This window comes from Halichoerus grypus, chromosome 10 (genome assembly GCF_964656455.1).
Source record: "Halichoerus grypus chromosome 10, mHalGry1.hap1.1, whole genome shotgun sequence".
Lineage (NCBI taxonomy): Eukaryota > Metazoa > Chordata > Mammalia > Carnivora > Phocidae > Halichoerus > Halichoerus grypus.
In genome coordinates this window covers 55,842,943-55,860,478 of record NC_135721.1, presented here as the reverse complement: position 1 = coordinate 55,860,478, position 17,536 = coordinate 55,842,943, and the positions used below count along the sequence as shown (strand labels likewise).

Sequence of the window (17,536 nt, the reverse complement as noted above, 5' to 3'; positions counted from 1 at the left end):
CTTGAACACACAAGTCAATGATGATGCAAAACAATGATAAAATGGTGGCACACAGGGAAACATTAATGGTCTGACAGTCACAGATGTTTTACAATTACAAGTATTTTATTGGCTGAACAGAGCAGTGATTACAGCAGAGCTTCAAACATCCTGAACCAGGACAAAGTTCATGAACTTTATTTTTAAAAGAAATAAAACTGCATATAAAGTAATGAAGTCCACTGATAAGGCAACCAGCAAGAGGAATAGTAAGAGAAACCAAATTGATAGTCATCCTCATACTTAATGTTTTCCCCTATCCAACCAACTTAAAACTCTAAAATCAACTATTTGGGATTTATTTTTGTTGTCTGGCCATCAAATTGACAGGATCACCATAAAGCACACTGAGAAAATGAGGGCATAAGAAGAGTAGACAGTTATAACTGAGTTTCTACTTGACACGTCGTGCTCTCACTGCCACAGTCCAGTACACCAAAACATCATCCGCTGCGGGCACACTAGTTAGAAAAGTCATAACGGACATGCTTGCTGTGCATCTGCTTCATAAACTGCCTCGTTGGGAGTACGAAGAGTTCCAAGGACTCAATACACTAATGCTCGCAGGTGACTACTGAATCATTTCAACTTCGAAGACACACCTAATAGAAGAAAACTCAGTTCCATCTCAGGAACTGACGGAACAGGACAGAACTTCTCTTTGCCAAGAATTTCTCGCTAGTCATAAACATGTCTCTTTTCTTCTCGTCACAGTAAGTTTGTACTAATACCTGCATCCAATATTCAAAAGTTAAAGAATAAGTATTCCAAAGTGCATTTCATTTTATATTCCTCAGGTAAGAAGCAGGGATACTGCTAGCTGGAACGTCAACCACTTGGACCAAAAACCAAATGGAAAGCTTTCAAAAAGAGTAATTCTCACACCAACTATGCCTACAAGTGTACGAATGCCTAACAGAAGATGAAGCAGGAGCGCCTGGGTGGCTCAGTCGTTAAGCGTCTGCCTTCGGCTCAGGTCATGATCCCAGGATCCTGGGATCGAGCCCCCGCATCAGGCTCCCCGCTCCCGCTCCGCAGGAAGCCTGCTTTTCCCTTTCCCATCCCCTCCCCACCCCGGCTTGTGTTCCCTCTCTCGCTCTCTCTCTGTCAAAATAAATAAATAAAATCTTCAAAAAAAAAAAAAAGAAGATGAAGCAGAATAAGCAAGCAAAAGGCTTCCACTTTATTTTAGGAAATGGCAAATCCATTTCTTAAAAAAACACCTTCTTACTCATCAATTATTCAAAAATAAAAGTCACAGTTTCTGCAAAGGAAGTGAAACCTAGGTCACCAGAACAGCTGCCAGAGGCTGTAAGAAATGATGAGTAGATCACACAGACGAACAAAAAGCAGTGGCAACGAGCACCTCTCCTCCATCACCCCCAACATTGATTCTTTGTCCATCTCCCTGTCTTGTCATCACATGAGAGCAAAACATAAAAAAAAAAAAAAAAAAAGAGTGGTCAAATGCCTTTATGTCTCTACTGATGATCCTAAATTAGCCCAAATAGAAAATGCTTCAGTCGTCATGATACTGCTCTTACGGTGCATAAGTACTGCAAAGAACAAAACCAAAAATTCATGACCCATGTCCGTGGTAGCACACTCACCACTTGGTAGTCACTATGTTAGCGATAACATGTGACAGGAGCCGCTGTGTAACTTGACCATGCCGAGAAGACAGGATCATCCCCGTACTACCAGGTTTTCATGCTCAGTTGGGAGAAAGATGGGCTGCACCACCAGCAGAGTCCATGACTTGGTTCACAATAAATCTAAATGTATGGCTAATTACAGACAAATTTTCTGACAATCAAGTTTTTCAAACATAACACAATTCCAATACTCTCAAATGACCCTTCGCTTTTGTCCAGCTACAATTTTTTTAAAAATCACTTCTCAAACTCAAGTTGACCATACGTATCCCCAAATACTTCATGACTCAGTCACATAGCATATAGTTAAAGATGTATAAACTGAATGGCACAATGCTCAATATAGCAAAATGGACTCATAGCCCTAAAATTTTCCATGGCACTGGGTCTTCCAGAAATAATAACAAAAATTATTCTCCAAGTATAATCTCTTTTCCAAATAATTTTTAAAAGCCACTGTAAATATATTATTCTTAGCTGGTCAAAAATTTTTCATTGATCATGCTGTGATTTTCAGTCAAAATAAGAACTCCATATGTAAAGTGAAAACAATAAATGATCTGGGACAAAAGCAGTGTGCCCTCAGAATCTATTCCATACAACTTTAGACCCCACACATAAGAAGCTCCAAGCAGAATACAGAAATGATAGAATCAAGAAAGAAACAAAGAAAGCTCTGGCAATTACTCTATCATTAAAGTCCTGAGTAAAAGAAGCAATTAATGCACTGCTCTCCAACCCACTATCACTTAGATTTGTGTTCCATTCTCTCAAGAAGCACAGTTGAAACATTTCTCAGTAGGGAGTTATAAAAGTTGAGTCAATCCCAACTGCTTAGCCTTGATTGTTTTTTACGTGCCTGATTGTCTGAAGACAGGAATACATGCCGATCTAACTACTAATCCCGGCAATTAGTATGGCCAACTGTATAGCTATGAACAAATGTTTCCTACGTATGACTCCTCACATCATGGCAAAGCCAGCCTGACTCTAGTTAGGAAATTAAATTTTAGTTTCAGCTTTTGGATCTCGATCTTTGCTTTCTTTTCATTTCTTTTTTTTTTTTTTTAACACTGGGTAGTGGAAATAAAAATAAAATCTGCTATTAGATGGGAAACAACAGCCATCACTTTTCATTTTAGCCTCTGAGCTACTGGTAGCAAACCTTAACTAAACAGTAAAAGCATTTGTTACACAGCAAAGGGAATCCTGTCCAAAAGGCTTTCCGGCAAGGTACTAAAATTAAAAATCTGCCCAAACAAAACCAAGTTTCATGAGTTATAATCACATGTCACCCTTTTTTTTAAAGAAACCAATAGCAGATTGAGGAAATGCAATAGAAATTTCAAACTTTTTTTTCCAAAACTCTAGCACTTTTAACTAAAGTTACAGCCACAGCATCCCTTATCTGGCTTCTTTAATAAAATGATAATTTATTTCAGAGTTCTGCTTTGATTGTGCTGCTTCATAATTAAACATTTATAGAACCTTCATTTGAGATGTATAAAAAGCATCAACACACACTTAAATAGTTCCTTTAAAAAATATCCCTCTGGGGGTGCCTGGGTGGCATAGTCAGTTGGGCGACTGACTCTTGGTTTTCACTCAGGTCGTGTTCTAGGGTCGTGGGATTGAGCCCCGCTTTGGGCATGCACTCAGCGCGGAGTCTGCTTGGAGTTCTCTCTCTCTCTCCCTCTGCCCCTCCCACCCTCACACATGTGCTCTCCCTCTCTCTCTGAAATAAATACATCAATCAATCAATCAATCAATCAATAAAAATAGAAAATATCCCTCTGGCTGAAATGATTCATGCCAGCAGAAGGTTTGAATTATGGATGGAACCACTCAAAATATGACCATTTTCAGTATTCACAGAGCCGACTAGATCAATAGATGCTTCATCAACAAAATTAAAGACAAAGTAAAAAAACTGTAACGGAAAAAAGATGAGCCAAGGTTCAGCATCTTCCAAGTCAGGAGAGACACCGGGCTTGTCACCATTCTTCAATTTTCTCGCCATGGAGGTCAGCAGGAATTCAATATTTTACTTGAGGGGTCAAGAAGGAGCAATAACTTCCCTTTAAGAGTGATCCCATCGTTTAGGAAGAAAATTAAAAAACAAGGTGGTGATCTTCCCACGTGATTGGGTTATAATAATTTTGCAGAACTTCACAGGTGTTTCAGAAGTGCTTTAGAAATTCCATAGGGAGAAAAATATGACAATCCTTCTCTACATATTTTGAAAAGGGCATGCCTGAACAAAGACCCTCCAGTGTTCACACATATTGGAAAACACCATTTTGGAAGATGACTTTCTCACGGTGGGTGAAAGAAGGTTCAAGACCAAACAATCAAAAAAAAAAAAAAAAAAAGATTTGCTGGTAAACAAGACACAATTCTTTTTAGAAAGTAGGTTCTGAAGAAGTCAGAGTTGCTAAACTACGATGATAAGCCTAGATTTGCCCAAAGTATCAAAGATCTGGTCTATCCTGGACAAATAAGATACTGTATTTCAAATATAGCATTTTATTTTGCTGACTTTTTCAGAGGTCATGGTGCATTTATTTTAATAAAAGGGGAAAATCTATCTCAACCGTGTTGTTTTTACAGATAGTGACATTAAAGAGATTTTTGCTCACATTTGATCCGGATCTTGATAAATACATACCCACAGTTGACAGTTTCCCTTCCCTGGCTCTGCAATAATATAAAGTGAAGTTGAAATATATAAGGAAAAATAAGATGGGTCAAAATAGGTTAATGGAGGGTATCTGACCAATCTGCAAAGTTCACATAAAATGTTTTGCCTTACATACTGAGGTGAGAGGACACGCAAGGGACCAGTTAAGGGAGAGTCACTTATTATGTGCTTACTAGTATGTAGTGTGGCAGTGTCAAAAGAAGACAGAATTTTTTATAAGATGAACAGGAGAGAAATAAAATAGGAATTAGCATTATTAAACATCAGCTTTGTGATTGTTGCTTTACTTATTTTATGTCAGTTGATAATCACAGAAGTAGACATCATTGTTCTTATTTTACAGCAAAGAAAACCGAGGCTTGGAGGAGTAATGAACATTGTTAGTGGTATACCCCACGTCCGTTCCTCCCTTCTTCTCCCTAAGAAAACCCTAATCCAAGTCACTGGTCCAGAAGTGGGTAGAGATGTCCAATCAGACAGAAAGACGGACAGTCCACACCTGTGGGGAGGTTTCTGACTTCATCTGAATCCCATAACATATGGATGTGAACCAGCTTGAGGAAGGAGCCCAAAATAAAGTTGGAGCTGGTAAGGAGTCTGGCACAGCAGGAAGATGCTAAGAACCTAAACTACAGAATTGACCAACCACGGAACCTGTCCTACCTCTGGATTTCTTGTGAAATAATAAATCTCCTGATCACTCCAGTGAGCCTGAAGGTAGTTTCTGACAGCGTCCTAACTGATACAAGAATTTTATTTCTCCAAGGTCACCTGCAGTAAATGGCAGAGCAAGTGTTTGAACCAACATCATTCTGGCTTGAGACTGGGCTTTTTCCACTAAACCGCACTGTGGCATGAACTCTGGTAAGTGTTTTTTCTCATGACACGATCATGCGATGTGAGAGCTAGGAAGGATCTTACCTCACCATACATTAGGAAAATGCATTTACCTCATCAAAAGGTTTTAAGCAAACACAGAGGAGAAACATATCACTAGCAAGAATTCCCAGAATTTCATATTCTGAAGAACTTCTCATTTCATATGCATTTAATTTTTAGTAGAATATCAATTCATATGCCTTTAATAAGTGGAACTGAGCTCTTAAAGAGCATTCTAAGTTATTATTAATTTTCTTAGGTGTGATAATGGTATTGTGGTTATGTAGGAGAATGTCTTTATTCCCAGAAGATGTATACTGAAGCATTTAATGGTAAAGAGTCATGATGTCTGAAACTTATTTTCACATGGTACAATAAAGTATGTATGTAGAGAAAAAAAGGAAGAGTGAGCCATAAAGCAAACACAGCAAAAGGTTAATAATTACTGAGTCTAGGTAGAGAGAATATGGGTGTTTGTTGACTTACTCTTCCAAGTTCTCTACATGTTTGAAAGTTTTGCAGTAGAAAGTTTGAGTGTGGGGGAATATGGTGTGGGAAATAGTGTGGATGTACACTGGAATAATCTGGGGACTTAAAAAAAAATACTTAAATGAGGGCCTCACCCCGGGGTTGTGGCTTGGGCACGGGTAATCCTAATGTGTATCATTGGTATGGTAGAAAGAGCCTGAACTTTGAAGTCACAACTCGGATAGTCCCAATCCTGTTAAGACTACTCTGAAAATTTTTCTAGACTATTTTTTATTCATGAAAAATCATCAGTGTTTTAAACTTAAGCATTAATCCAACAATAAAGAAATTTCCCTGAAACATACATTGGGTGACATAAGGAATATTCAATTAATAGTAAACCATCACTAACCCTTCTGTGCTGTGCTCAAGACCATGGGGCATGAAGAGTGGAGCAGACTTAGTTCTTCCTAAACAAATCTACTCATAGAGTCTATGGTTTCACATGCCAAAATTCAGTTTATAAAAATGAAAAAAAAAAAAAGGAACAATATTTAAGAGGAAGCATTAAGCTATTTAACCTCTTTTAAGAAAAAGGTCTTACCAAAATCATGTTCTTTACTCCAGGCCAAAGATGAGTCATAATCCGTTAAACTATAAGGAAAGGAGGACTTCTTGAAAAATACACAACTCCAATTCTCTAAGTTCAAACGTGTGCAATTTACTTAAAGATACTCCAGTGAGTCTTACATATGGAAAAAAGCTCTCTAAGGTCCCATATCTAAATTTCAGCTGGCGCATAGGCCTCCTTAGTTCTATTTGTCTTTCTTAAAATATATGTGTCTGGGGTATGGGATAGAGGTGAATAAATGGTAGATAAAATAAAAGGAGAAATAAAAAAACAAATGACAAACTTTAAAAATATAATTCTTATAATAGGGATTTTATCTTGAAAATATACCTTATGACTTAAGTGGCTTTTTAAAAAGTTTTATTGATATACAATAAATGCACAGATTTAAAATGTGTAATCTGGTAAGTTGTGACATATGTATATACCCCTGAAACCATCATAGCAATCAAGATAATGAACATAACTATCCTAGGCAGCCTTTCCAATCAAAGAGATGTGTGATGGTTCTTGCCCAGATATAGTTTTCAGGAAAAGAAATTTTTTTTTTTCCTTTAAAGATTTTATTTATTTTTATTTGTCAGAGAGAGAGAGCACAAGCAGGGGGAGTGGCAGGCAGAGGGAGAAGTAGGCTCCCTGCTCAGCCTATGTGGGGCTTGATCCCAGGACCCTGGGATCATAACCTGAGCCGCAGGCAGATGCTTAACCAACTGAGCCACCCAGGTGTCCCCAGGAAAAGAAATTCTTGATAGAAATTGTTATTTAAAATAACAACAACAATAACAACAATAAAGAAATCTATACACAAGTGTCCAAATACTTTCATCAACAGATAAAATATACATTGATGTTTTGGATTTTTTTCCCTCTAATTTAATCTAAGAGACAAGCATTTGATGTATTATTCTATCTTAGATTTAGGTCCAAATAAACAAACAAGTGTACTCTAAAAACAAAGAAATTCTTAATATTTTCAAATACCCAGGGAAATGAAAACAAAAGCCATAGGCACACAGCATTATGTTTGAGAATTTAAATACACACATGTATCAAGAATTTTGGCTAATTCTGAAGCAAAACAATTTAGAAAGATTACATCTACGTATTATAGCAATACATACAGACTTCCTAAATTTGGCATATTAGGCCCAGAGCATGCCTATGTCACAGGTAGGGCTGCTCCAGGCAAAACTAAGGAAGAAAGTGTATCTCCAGTAACCGACAAAAGCCTCCGTCTACCCTTCTTTCCTCCCTTCTCAGTGTTGCTTCCGCTTTTCAGGAAACTCCCCTTGTTTACAGGGCCCTCATTAATATATCAGTCTTCCTAAAACTATGGAAGAATTTGTGGCCCCAAGAACCTAAACCATATCCACGGTATCTATATATATTCCATTCTCAGGCACAGTTTCTGCTTCCCACAGGCATTGCTAGTGAATCAAAGAAATGGCCAGGATGTGGGCTTCGTTCCCTCTCCTTTCCCTTCCTTGCTGAGCAGTTGCAGTAGCTAGAAAGGGGACTGCACTACCCTTAGGGGCCTAAGGCACAAAGAAAGCCTGCTAATCATCTTTGCCCCAACTGAACAGGAAAGATGGGAGTCCCATGAAGGCCAGCCAGGGCCTCCAGAAGGCAAGTCCATTGGACCTAGGACTCAGCTTACTATTGCGGCCCACAGGAGACTTCCCACCAACCTACATCCCATATTGCCTAATACAAGAGAGTTAATGTTCATGTGGGGATCTTTTGTCTCCCCAAATGGACTGTGAACACCATTATGAACAGGTGCCATGTCTTATTAGTCTCTGATAACCCCAAGCACTTGGGACATGTATCAAATATTTACAAATAAAAATTTAAAAATAATTATATGATATATCATATTAATGCTATTTGTACTGCAAAAACACTTAGATATATCTAATGTCTGGGGTGGAAATGTATACTAAGGGTTTTATTTGTTTCTTTAAGAAATTACATGGTTTTGACAATCAGGGAAACAAAAAATTAGTTCTTTACGTACACTAGACAGAGCAAACTTAAGATTTTCTTGTTAATTGTGCAATATAGCTGAGATGACTACATTTCCATTGCGCAATTTTCAGCGTTACACATTTTTTTCAGGCTCTGTCACAAAGAAAACAAAGCAAAGGGAGAAAACAACTTTAAAAGTGTAAAGAAGAGGTGCCTGGGTGGCTCAGTCAGTTAACCATCTGCCTTCAGCTCAGGTCATGATCTTGGGGTCCTGGGATCGAGCCCTGCATAGGGCTCCCTGCTCGGCAGGGAATCTGCTTCTCCCTCTCCCTCTGCCTTCTGCCCTCTGCCCCCCCCGCTTATGTGGGCCCTCTCTCTCTCTCTCTCTCTCAAATAAATAAATAAATAAATCTTTAAAATAAATAAATAAATAAAATTGTAAAGAAAACCAAGGAGAAATTTCAAACCCTAACCACTGGTAGGTTTCCCAGGGTTCATAAATGAGGATGATTTCAGGATTTCTAGTGGAAACATCCAGCAGTATTATAGGTGTTTAATATTTCAACTCAAACTCAAATGATAATTGTCCATTCAAATGGAGTTTTGTTTCAGGAGTTAGGATTCCTTTTATACCAAGTCGAAGGACATAAAATCCATATGAAGAAATCTTACTTTTTTTTCAGAATATTACACAATGTTTAGTTATGACTACTCCATATAGTAAATAACAAGCTCTATACACACCACAATGGTTTGGAATTTAATTTCTACAAGGACAGGAATATTTGTCTCTTTCTGCTGTTATATATGTGCCTAGTAAGAATAGCTGATACACAGTAAGCGTTCAGTAAATATCTGTTGAATGAACAGAATAAATGAATGAATGGAAACCAGGAATGGGATATAGGTGTGCAAAAAAAAAAAAAGATCAAATTTTTCATGAGGCATAGGTTTCACAAAGTACAATTTCTGGAAAAATCTCTTATTTAATCAACTCTAAAATGCAGTTTATCTAACCTTATATTTGAATTGTTTAAATTAAAAAGTAACAATGAACTGTTTGTTATCTAAATCAAAAGGAGGAGTCATTTTGTTTAATCAAATTGAAAGGTTTTCTGCTACTGATGTCTGAATAATGTCAGATATTTAGGGAAACTGTTAAACATTCTCTCCAAATCAATGGATTTGGGTCCTTAGGAAACTTTCTACTCAAAGGATTTTTATGTAAATCTTTTTTGTTTAAAAATCCATATTCATTTTCATACCCTTTGATTTTCTGGGTGAAAAGAACCCTTAAAATCAAAACAAAAGTTAACTCAAAGGGATACATTTCATTTGAGTTGAAGCCATGGAAGACAATAAAGCTGATGGTTACTTCACCAGGAACCATTAATCATTCAACAATGGTGAACCCTGGAAAACCTCACAGTGGACATGGTCTGATGTTCTGTCTGGTTTTAAGGAGTTAACAACAAAACAAAACAAAGGAGCTGCTCTTCCCGTCTAATGTGATGTTCTCAGGCCAGCCACCCCCAACATGGTCAGGTGGCGATGGTCATTGCTGAGACAGCTCCGGAGCTCACCAGCGCCCTGGACGCGGAGCAAAAGGAGGACAACAAGGCTGGGATGTTTGAGATGTTTCAAGGTAACGTGGACAGAAAAAAATGCTGTGGGTATCCCCCAATAAAAGAGATTAACAGAAAAAGCAGTAAATAATAAATATGTCACAGTTTTCCCTTTTCACCACCTCATGTAAGCTAAAACTTGGTTGTAGGTTTACAAAATAGCTCCTGAAGTCTTGTGTAGATAAGATGATCAGAGAGCTCATCTGCTGAGATAAGGCAGAGCAAATTTTCTATACAGAAAATTTTATATTTTGCCTCAGTCTCATAAAAGCAGACTGAACTAAATGAAAACTCCTACTCCATACCTTATACAGAGGCAAAGGCAAAAGAGAGCTAAAGAAAAAACCTGCTGTGATTGAGGAAAAGAAACCAATGCAAAAAGAAGATGGGAGCAAATAAGAAAGATGCTGCATTAAAGGAAAGACAAACTCGTGGAAACTCTAAGAAAATTGAAAACAATGGTAGGACAAAGGGAAGAGGGTAGTGAAAAACAGATCAAATTTAAGTAAAGAATGGACTGTTTTGATCATTTTATTTAATATGTTAAAAGTAAACATTCAGTACTATATAGAGTTATACATACCACCACACAAAATTATAAACACCAATGTAGACTTCAAGTTCAAAAGTGGAGAAGAAAGCTAATCGTTCCAAGTTTCTGTCAGTTTGAAACTGAACAATAAGGACAAAAGGACAATATATTTTTAAAAGTTGCTTTCTGTTTAGCAACCTTGCATCTGAGGATCATTGTTCCCTATACTTAATATTAAATGGAATAAATATTATTTCTAATATGTCCCACTTGTCTTAATAGGTCTTACTCTGAGTACACTAGAATTTCATTTCCACTTAAAAAAAGTGAGTAACATCATGAGGTTGTGACCACTCTTCTCTAATAACCAGGGAGAGGAAAAGCTAAATTCAAAAAAACTTACATAATGTGCTAACTCTGGGCTTTTGACTTTTAAAGACGGCTAACTCATTTTTAGGGACAGAAGAAAAAAAAAAAAAACTAGTTGCTTAACACACAGCCTTTCTACACGTGTCTTCACTCACCTTCCCAAATAAAAGATTAGCTGGAATAAATGAAATCCTCCAAGCCACTATACATATTCTGAAATGTGCACATTTCACATTTGAGGTACAAAATAAATGAGCATAAGGAGAGGTCCTACAGCCAAGTAATCCTTTTGAAATTTGAAAGTAAATAATGTGATTAATTTTTCTCTTTGAATATAACTTCTAATGGAATCTGATATATCTGAACATTTTTTTTCCTGCAATGCATGAGCAGGTTTTACAAGCTTTAACTTAGTAAAATGAGTTATCTCGTCGATACATACTTTGTTCTTCAACATCAACATCTGCTATAACTCAGGATACACCAAAATTCAATGTTAACATTGAAATCCCATTCAATTAAACCAAAGTTCCTTGTCTCTTTAAAAGGTACCTTACATATTCTTGTGAACACACCAGTAAGAAGTCTCTTCAAATACCAAGTTAAAAGGAAAAATGCCCTTCAGACAAAAGATCTAAAAGGTTACAATTTTTAAATAATGGTAAATAAACATCCATTTCTAAATGCTAATGTTTATTTTGTATTTGCTTGCATTTTGCCCTTCTCCAATGCTTTTAAAAAGCACTTACAACCCCTACAAAGTCCTCTCAGAGTGAGGGCAGAGTAACTGCCTTCCCTCTTCCCATTGAAAGGATAAGAACATGGGGAGTAGTGGAAGTGAAGTGTACGGCTCAAGGTCACGTGCCAATCAGTAGCACTGCTCAGTCTAGAACTCCATGGACCTCAATTCTAAGTCTGTCAATAGATAATGCATATATTATTTCCCCTCCTTTTGATCACTAGCAGAGTACACAATTATCCATTTTCTTAATGTTAGAAGACAAGGATAGAAATCACAAGTCCTAAAAGTTATTTCCATCCCTCTCTCCTCTTCTTTCCACACAGTTCTTCATCAGAAACATTGCTTTTTTAAAAGTTGGAGACATCATATACATCTGTAAAATGCTAATAAATACTCCAATGCCTTCACAAAAATGTCAAGGGACAGAGATATGAGCTACAGAAACAATGTCATGATAAAATGTGTCAAGCGAAAAATAAGCAACTTCCCATCTCACAGACCAGACACTTAAGTGTAGTTTCTGAGTCCATAAGTCAATGTTTTTAAGTTTCATTTGAGATAGGCTGCTTTAAAAGTACATGGGGAAAAAAAAAGTGCAAGTTTACTAAATTGATTGTTTTAGCCAATAAAAATGCAATATATTCAGCTAAATGGGGTAACTGATGATTTAGTTAAAGAAAGGATTATGTATACAGAGTTATCCACGGTGTAGTAGATAGTTCACATATTTGAAAAGTTTTAAACAATGTTATGAAACACTGTACACTCCTGAGTAGATCAGTATTCAGGTTTTTTTGCTGAGGATATCTCTTTCATGAAAGCCATTTCTTGCATTTTATCATTTCAGAGGGCACAGTAATTAAACTGCATTTTATTGACAAGTAAAACAGAATGATTCTAGAAACGAAGCAGCTGGTAGGCCCCATCAATTTTCCTTATTTAAAAAAATATATTCCCCAATTGTGCAATGCCTATTAAGTGTGCACTGAAGTTTAAAGTTTAAGGGTTTTACTTACTAACTGCATATACCTCCTTTATGATTCCTATTACACTATTTACTACAGCTATTTCAAAAGTTAATTATTTATTAAGACTGCTCAAGAAAAAAGAGTCTCACTCTTGAATGGAAAGAGAAATAAGATTTGGACCTTAAGGAAATGATGTTGCTTTATTTTCACAGTGTGAGTCTGATAAATTCTCTTTATTATTATTAATTCTGGCCCGGCTAGCTCAGTCGGTAGAGCATGAGACTCTTATTATTAATTCTGAAGCCAATAACAACATCATATCATCATTTGGGACATTCAAAATAGAATCTGTATAATTCATATTAATTGTAATAACATCCAACTTAGTGACAAAGTTTGGGAGACAGAAAGTCTTACAATAAAAAACGGACATGTCAGATGACAAACAAAGATATTCAGTATGCACTTTTCAGACTATTTCAAGTTTAATTTTCAAAATGAAAAGTATGTTCTTAATAAAACGTAAGTTATACTGTAATTCCCCTCACTTACTCTCTATTTACAAAAATAATAATTGAGAATGTAAAAATTCAATTCAATACTAATAATAGTATTCTCCATACTATCACTTATGTCATTCAACTACTCATAAACAACTTGAGAATAACAGTATTTAATTTATTATACAGTATCCATTAAGCTTCTTTATGTACCCAACACTCTGCTAGGCACCAGAGATTAAATCACAAATGAAACACTATTCTCACCCTCAAAAAACTTTCTGTTTAGTAGAGGAGAAAATCACGGTTAACAGCAAATGTGTGATAGGTACCATTATAATAGAGGTATATACAATCTGTTATGCAAATCTAAATGAAAGAGGGACTGACTCAACTCATCTAATAACTAAATTTCATAAAGACCCATATAAACTCCAGTTTAAAAGTATAAATCCAACAAAACATCATGCATAATGATAAGAATTCTGCTTATTTCATTGATGGCAATAAATCTTTATCATTACCAAAAATTTACTTCTAAAAAATATAGCCATCCATGTTTCAAGACATACAAGGAACAAAAGAGAATTAAATTTGAAAAGACATACCAAACACTAGTCAAGACCTTTGCATAAATTAACTCACTCTAACCTCACAATAACCGTATGAAGCAACCGCTGCTATTATTCCCATTTTACAGATGAGGAATCTTAAGTTAACTTGACCAAGGTCACAAAGATAACAAGAGGAAATTCTGGGACTTGAACCTAAAGAGCTTGGTTCTGAAGGCCACACTTACAATCACTACACCTCCCTGCAGATGGTGATGATGATGGGACAGCTAACACCCAATGCTCTGTGACATGCACTCTCTTATTTACCTTTATAGCAACCCTTTGAGGAAAAGTCATCCCTTCCATTTGCAGAAGAAAACCAGCACAGGCCAGGTTTGAAACTTGCCCAAGGTCAGACAGCCATCAAGGGTAGGCGGCAAGATTCAAACTCAGGCAGCAGGGCTCCACTGTGCTAGAAGGCCTCTCAATGATTCAGTCTTAGACTCATGAAAAAGGCCATAGAAAATATTTATTAAACAATTCCAAAAGGCTTTGTATAAGTCTTCTAAACACTTTGAAAGGTTTTGGGGCTTATGACAAGCATTTCCTTACGATAGCTTTTACATTTGAGTCAACATTACTACTTTGGGTTGATCATAAACACATTTCTGCTCTTTAAAAAGAAATCTTTCTGTAGAAACTTGGCAGATTTCAGTACAGGAACAGTCTATTCTTTAAAATTAAATTTAGTAACAACTTATTCTGGTTAGTCTGAAAGAGAAGGAGAGAATGAACTATTAAGAGGCCTTTCCTGTACTTTAATATTTCAAAACATGTTTGGTTTGGCCTAATTTGAATCTTGTGGACAACTAGACCAGAACTTGATGCAAAAAGAGTATTTCTGAATTTTTAAATTTTTAAATAGGCTGAATTCTCACAAGTGACCTCAGAAGCCGATTCAGAGTAACTATTTCTCATAATTTTTACTTTTATCTCAAATTAAATATTAAAGATGCATAAGGCAAATATTAAAGATGCATATATTCTCATAAAGCATATATGGGCAGCAGGTACCTGTACCTTTGAGTCACCCACAACCAAGGAACAAAATTAAATTTTACAAAATTCTGTAGCATGACATTGCTTAAGAGCAATGAAGTATACCAAAAAATGGATATCAAAAGAAAAAAAAATCCATATTTATCCTTAACACATCCCACTGTGCCCTGGGACTGAGAAGTAAAAAATTCTGTGTGGTAATGCCTCGCTTGAATAGAGGTGAGATAAAGATGAAGTGTCAAGCTGGATTTCCATCTTACCTTGCTTTCCTCCAACAGGTTCAAAGACTTCATAGTCTTTAATACTGAATTCATATTTTTTTCAAAAGGAAGCCCATAAAACTATTTTAAAATAAAAATACTAAGCCATGCCACTAGGCAACCTGTCTTCCCTTGCTCTATCCCCACACATTCAAATTAGAAATATCTTTTGCTTTGCCTTTATTAAATAAAAGTTTAACTTTGATTTAGAGTAAAATGTACCCATTAGACGTTTTACACTTTTTGCAGGTCAGAGTCTATCAGATCCCATCGCTGACTATTACCGCTCACTAAGCATCCTAAAGACAGAAAACATGCCATTACCGCTCATTTTATAAGCGTTATAATGCCCCGATGGTGGAAGTCTGGCAATACCTAGAAATACAGCAAAGCTGGTGAATAAGGAGTCGAGGGGCGGAGGGAAGAGGGAGCGAGGGAGGGAGGCAGTCGCCACCTCAAATCCACGCCGGACCAGGAACCTCCAGCCCACAACGTGATCCCTGCCCTCCCCAAAGTGGACCGGCTACATTTTTCCAGATCCCCCCAAAACCCAAGACGGTACTCACCCTTCTGCGAAGAAGTCGGCACCGGGTCCAGCTCCGAGACGGGTCGGGGTGGCAGCGAGGGAGGGGACGTCTGGGCTGTGGGCGGGGGGTGTCGGTGCGTCACTCGAGTGCGGGACGGTGAGTTCGAGGGGTGGGAGCGGAGAGGAGCAGGGCAATCAAGTCACCGCCGAAAAAGGAGGAGGGGGAACGGAGGTGGGGGTGGAGAGCCCCTTCCCTAAAATAAACCCACCGGCCCCTGCGACCCCCTGCCCCAGGGAGGGAAAATAAATCAGGGGAAATAATGGACTGACAAATCTCTAAAACGACGAGGAGCGAGGAACAGACTTTAATTTAAAGGGGGGAAATTGAGCGAGGGCTGGAGGGGAGATAGAGAGAAGTGGCTCTGGATCTATCCCATGCCTTTGCAGTCCCCAAGCAGAGGCGGCTGGCAGAGGGGAAGTTGCAGCGGCTCCTGAGGAGAGGGAGGAGGAGGAGGAGGTTACACCGTAACAAGTACAGACAGACAGCCATGGATCAGAGGGGCGCTTCGAGCAGGGGCGGCCGCGGCGGGGCGAGCGGCGGCGGTAGCACCCCCTGCTCGCTCGCTCAAGACATTTAATTGGATTGATGGGTTGTGCAGTGACTCACAGACTTTACAGAGTCGTATAGCAGTCCCCGCCCAGCTGGACAGGGGAGATGCGGCGGGGACGGGCGGGGAAAGGGGGCCGAGGAAGAGCCGGGAGGGGAGGAGGCGACTGAGAGGGCGAGGCGTTGGGGGGGCGGGGAGCGGAGCGGAGCGAGTGGCGAATGGCGAATCCCGCCGCTCCGACGGGCGTGGGCGTCGGCCAATCACGGCGCGACTCCATAGGCGGCTGGCTTCTCCCCTGGCCCAATGAGTCTTCTAAGGACACTGCCGCGAAGGGGGCGGGGGAAGTGGAGTGGGGGGTGGGGAGAGGTGGGTGGACGTTGAAGTGGGGGGTGGAGGGAAAGATGAGGCGCCGGAGACCGGCGGAGTCACTCTGCCCTCCTAGCGCCAGAAGTGCGCCTTCCGCCAATCCGAAGACTGCGTGGGGGTGATGGACACAAGCGTGTGACCAATGAGGAGGAGAAGGTGCCGCCCCGATCCAGAGGGGAAGGAGTGGGCGGGCAAACGCCTTCCCCTCCCTCCCGCCCGGTTCGGGTCAGTCACGCAAAGAACAGTGTGAGGGCTGGGGCCGGGCGGAGGAAGGGGGGGCGACGGAGGGGCCGCGCTGCTGGCGGCGTGACAGCGATAGGGACTGGCTGTGCTGCCGACTCCGCACCGGCAGGAGGAGGCGGCGGCGGAGGCTGGCTCCTTACTCAGCTTGCAGGCTGCTTCTGCAGCTCTGCCTCTGCCTTGCGCTGCTGGGGAGACCCTGCAGCCAAACCCCACTCCCGAGGGGCAACCAAATTTGGAGTGAAACGAATCAGAACTTTGCCCCATATCCCTGCAGTGCCCACTCTGAGAGACAGCTCCTTGTGACGTCCTGCGGAGCCGTGCTCTGGGATCTGAGGAAGCTGGAAGCCCGAGACCCGAGGCTTGGCAATGGCATTAGCCTCTTTGCTTGCCTGTTTTCTGGGGAAGTCAGGGTAGGGTGTGGACAGGTTGAAACAGCTCCCGAATACATACCATTTCTTTATTGAGCTTCTGGAAAAGGCCCTTCTTAACCTGGCAGGAACGAAGCTGTATGGGCTTTGCTTTTTAAATGTGTATATGCCTTACCTTCCCTCCCGCACTACTCTTTCTCCCACTTCTTTGCCCACCCTCCTTACCTGGTACTCTGATGGCAGTGGTAGGGAGCGCTCACTGCTGGATCTTCTCACTGCTCATTCCCAGGAGCTATGGCTTTTTCTCCATTTCTTGCCTACTGTCCAGTGATCATTTTACAGCCCTTAACACTTTCCACGCACTTTTACTTGGAAGTAACTTTAATTACCAGTAAACCTGACTAGAGATGCTCACAAAAGCAAAGACACTGGCAAAAATCCACTTTCTTTCCCACAAGGTACATTTCTGGGCACT

At 39.4% G+C, this 17,536-nt stretch overlaps 1 protein-coding gene across 2 annotated transcripts in view; it reads right to left on the bottom strand.

The window, feature by feature from the left end:
- SERTAD2 (SERTA domain containing 2) overlaps positions 1 to 16,180 on the bottom strand; it is a 108,415-nt gene extending 92,235 nt beyond the window's left edge. Inside the window, exons 1-2 of one of the 2 annotated variants that reach the window (XM_036108652.2) lie at positions 16,144 to 16,180; positions 15,517 to 15,967 (exon numbers count right to left, since the gene is read on the bottom strand). The gene's annotated coding sequence lies outside the window, so the exon portion shown is untranslated. Of the gene's footprint in view, positions 1 to 1,649; positions 2,364 to 15,516; positions 15,968 to 16,143 lie in introns of those variants that run through there. The other variant, XM_078056473.1, reaches the window with a different exon arrangement.
- Between the last annotated feature and the right edge of the window lie 1,356 nt (positions 16,181 to 17,536).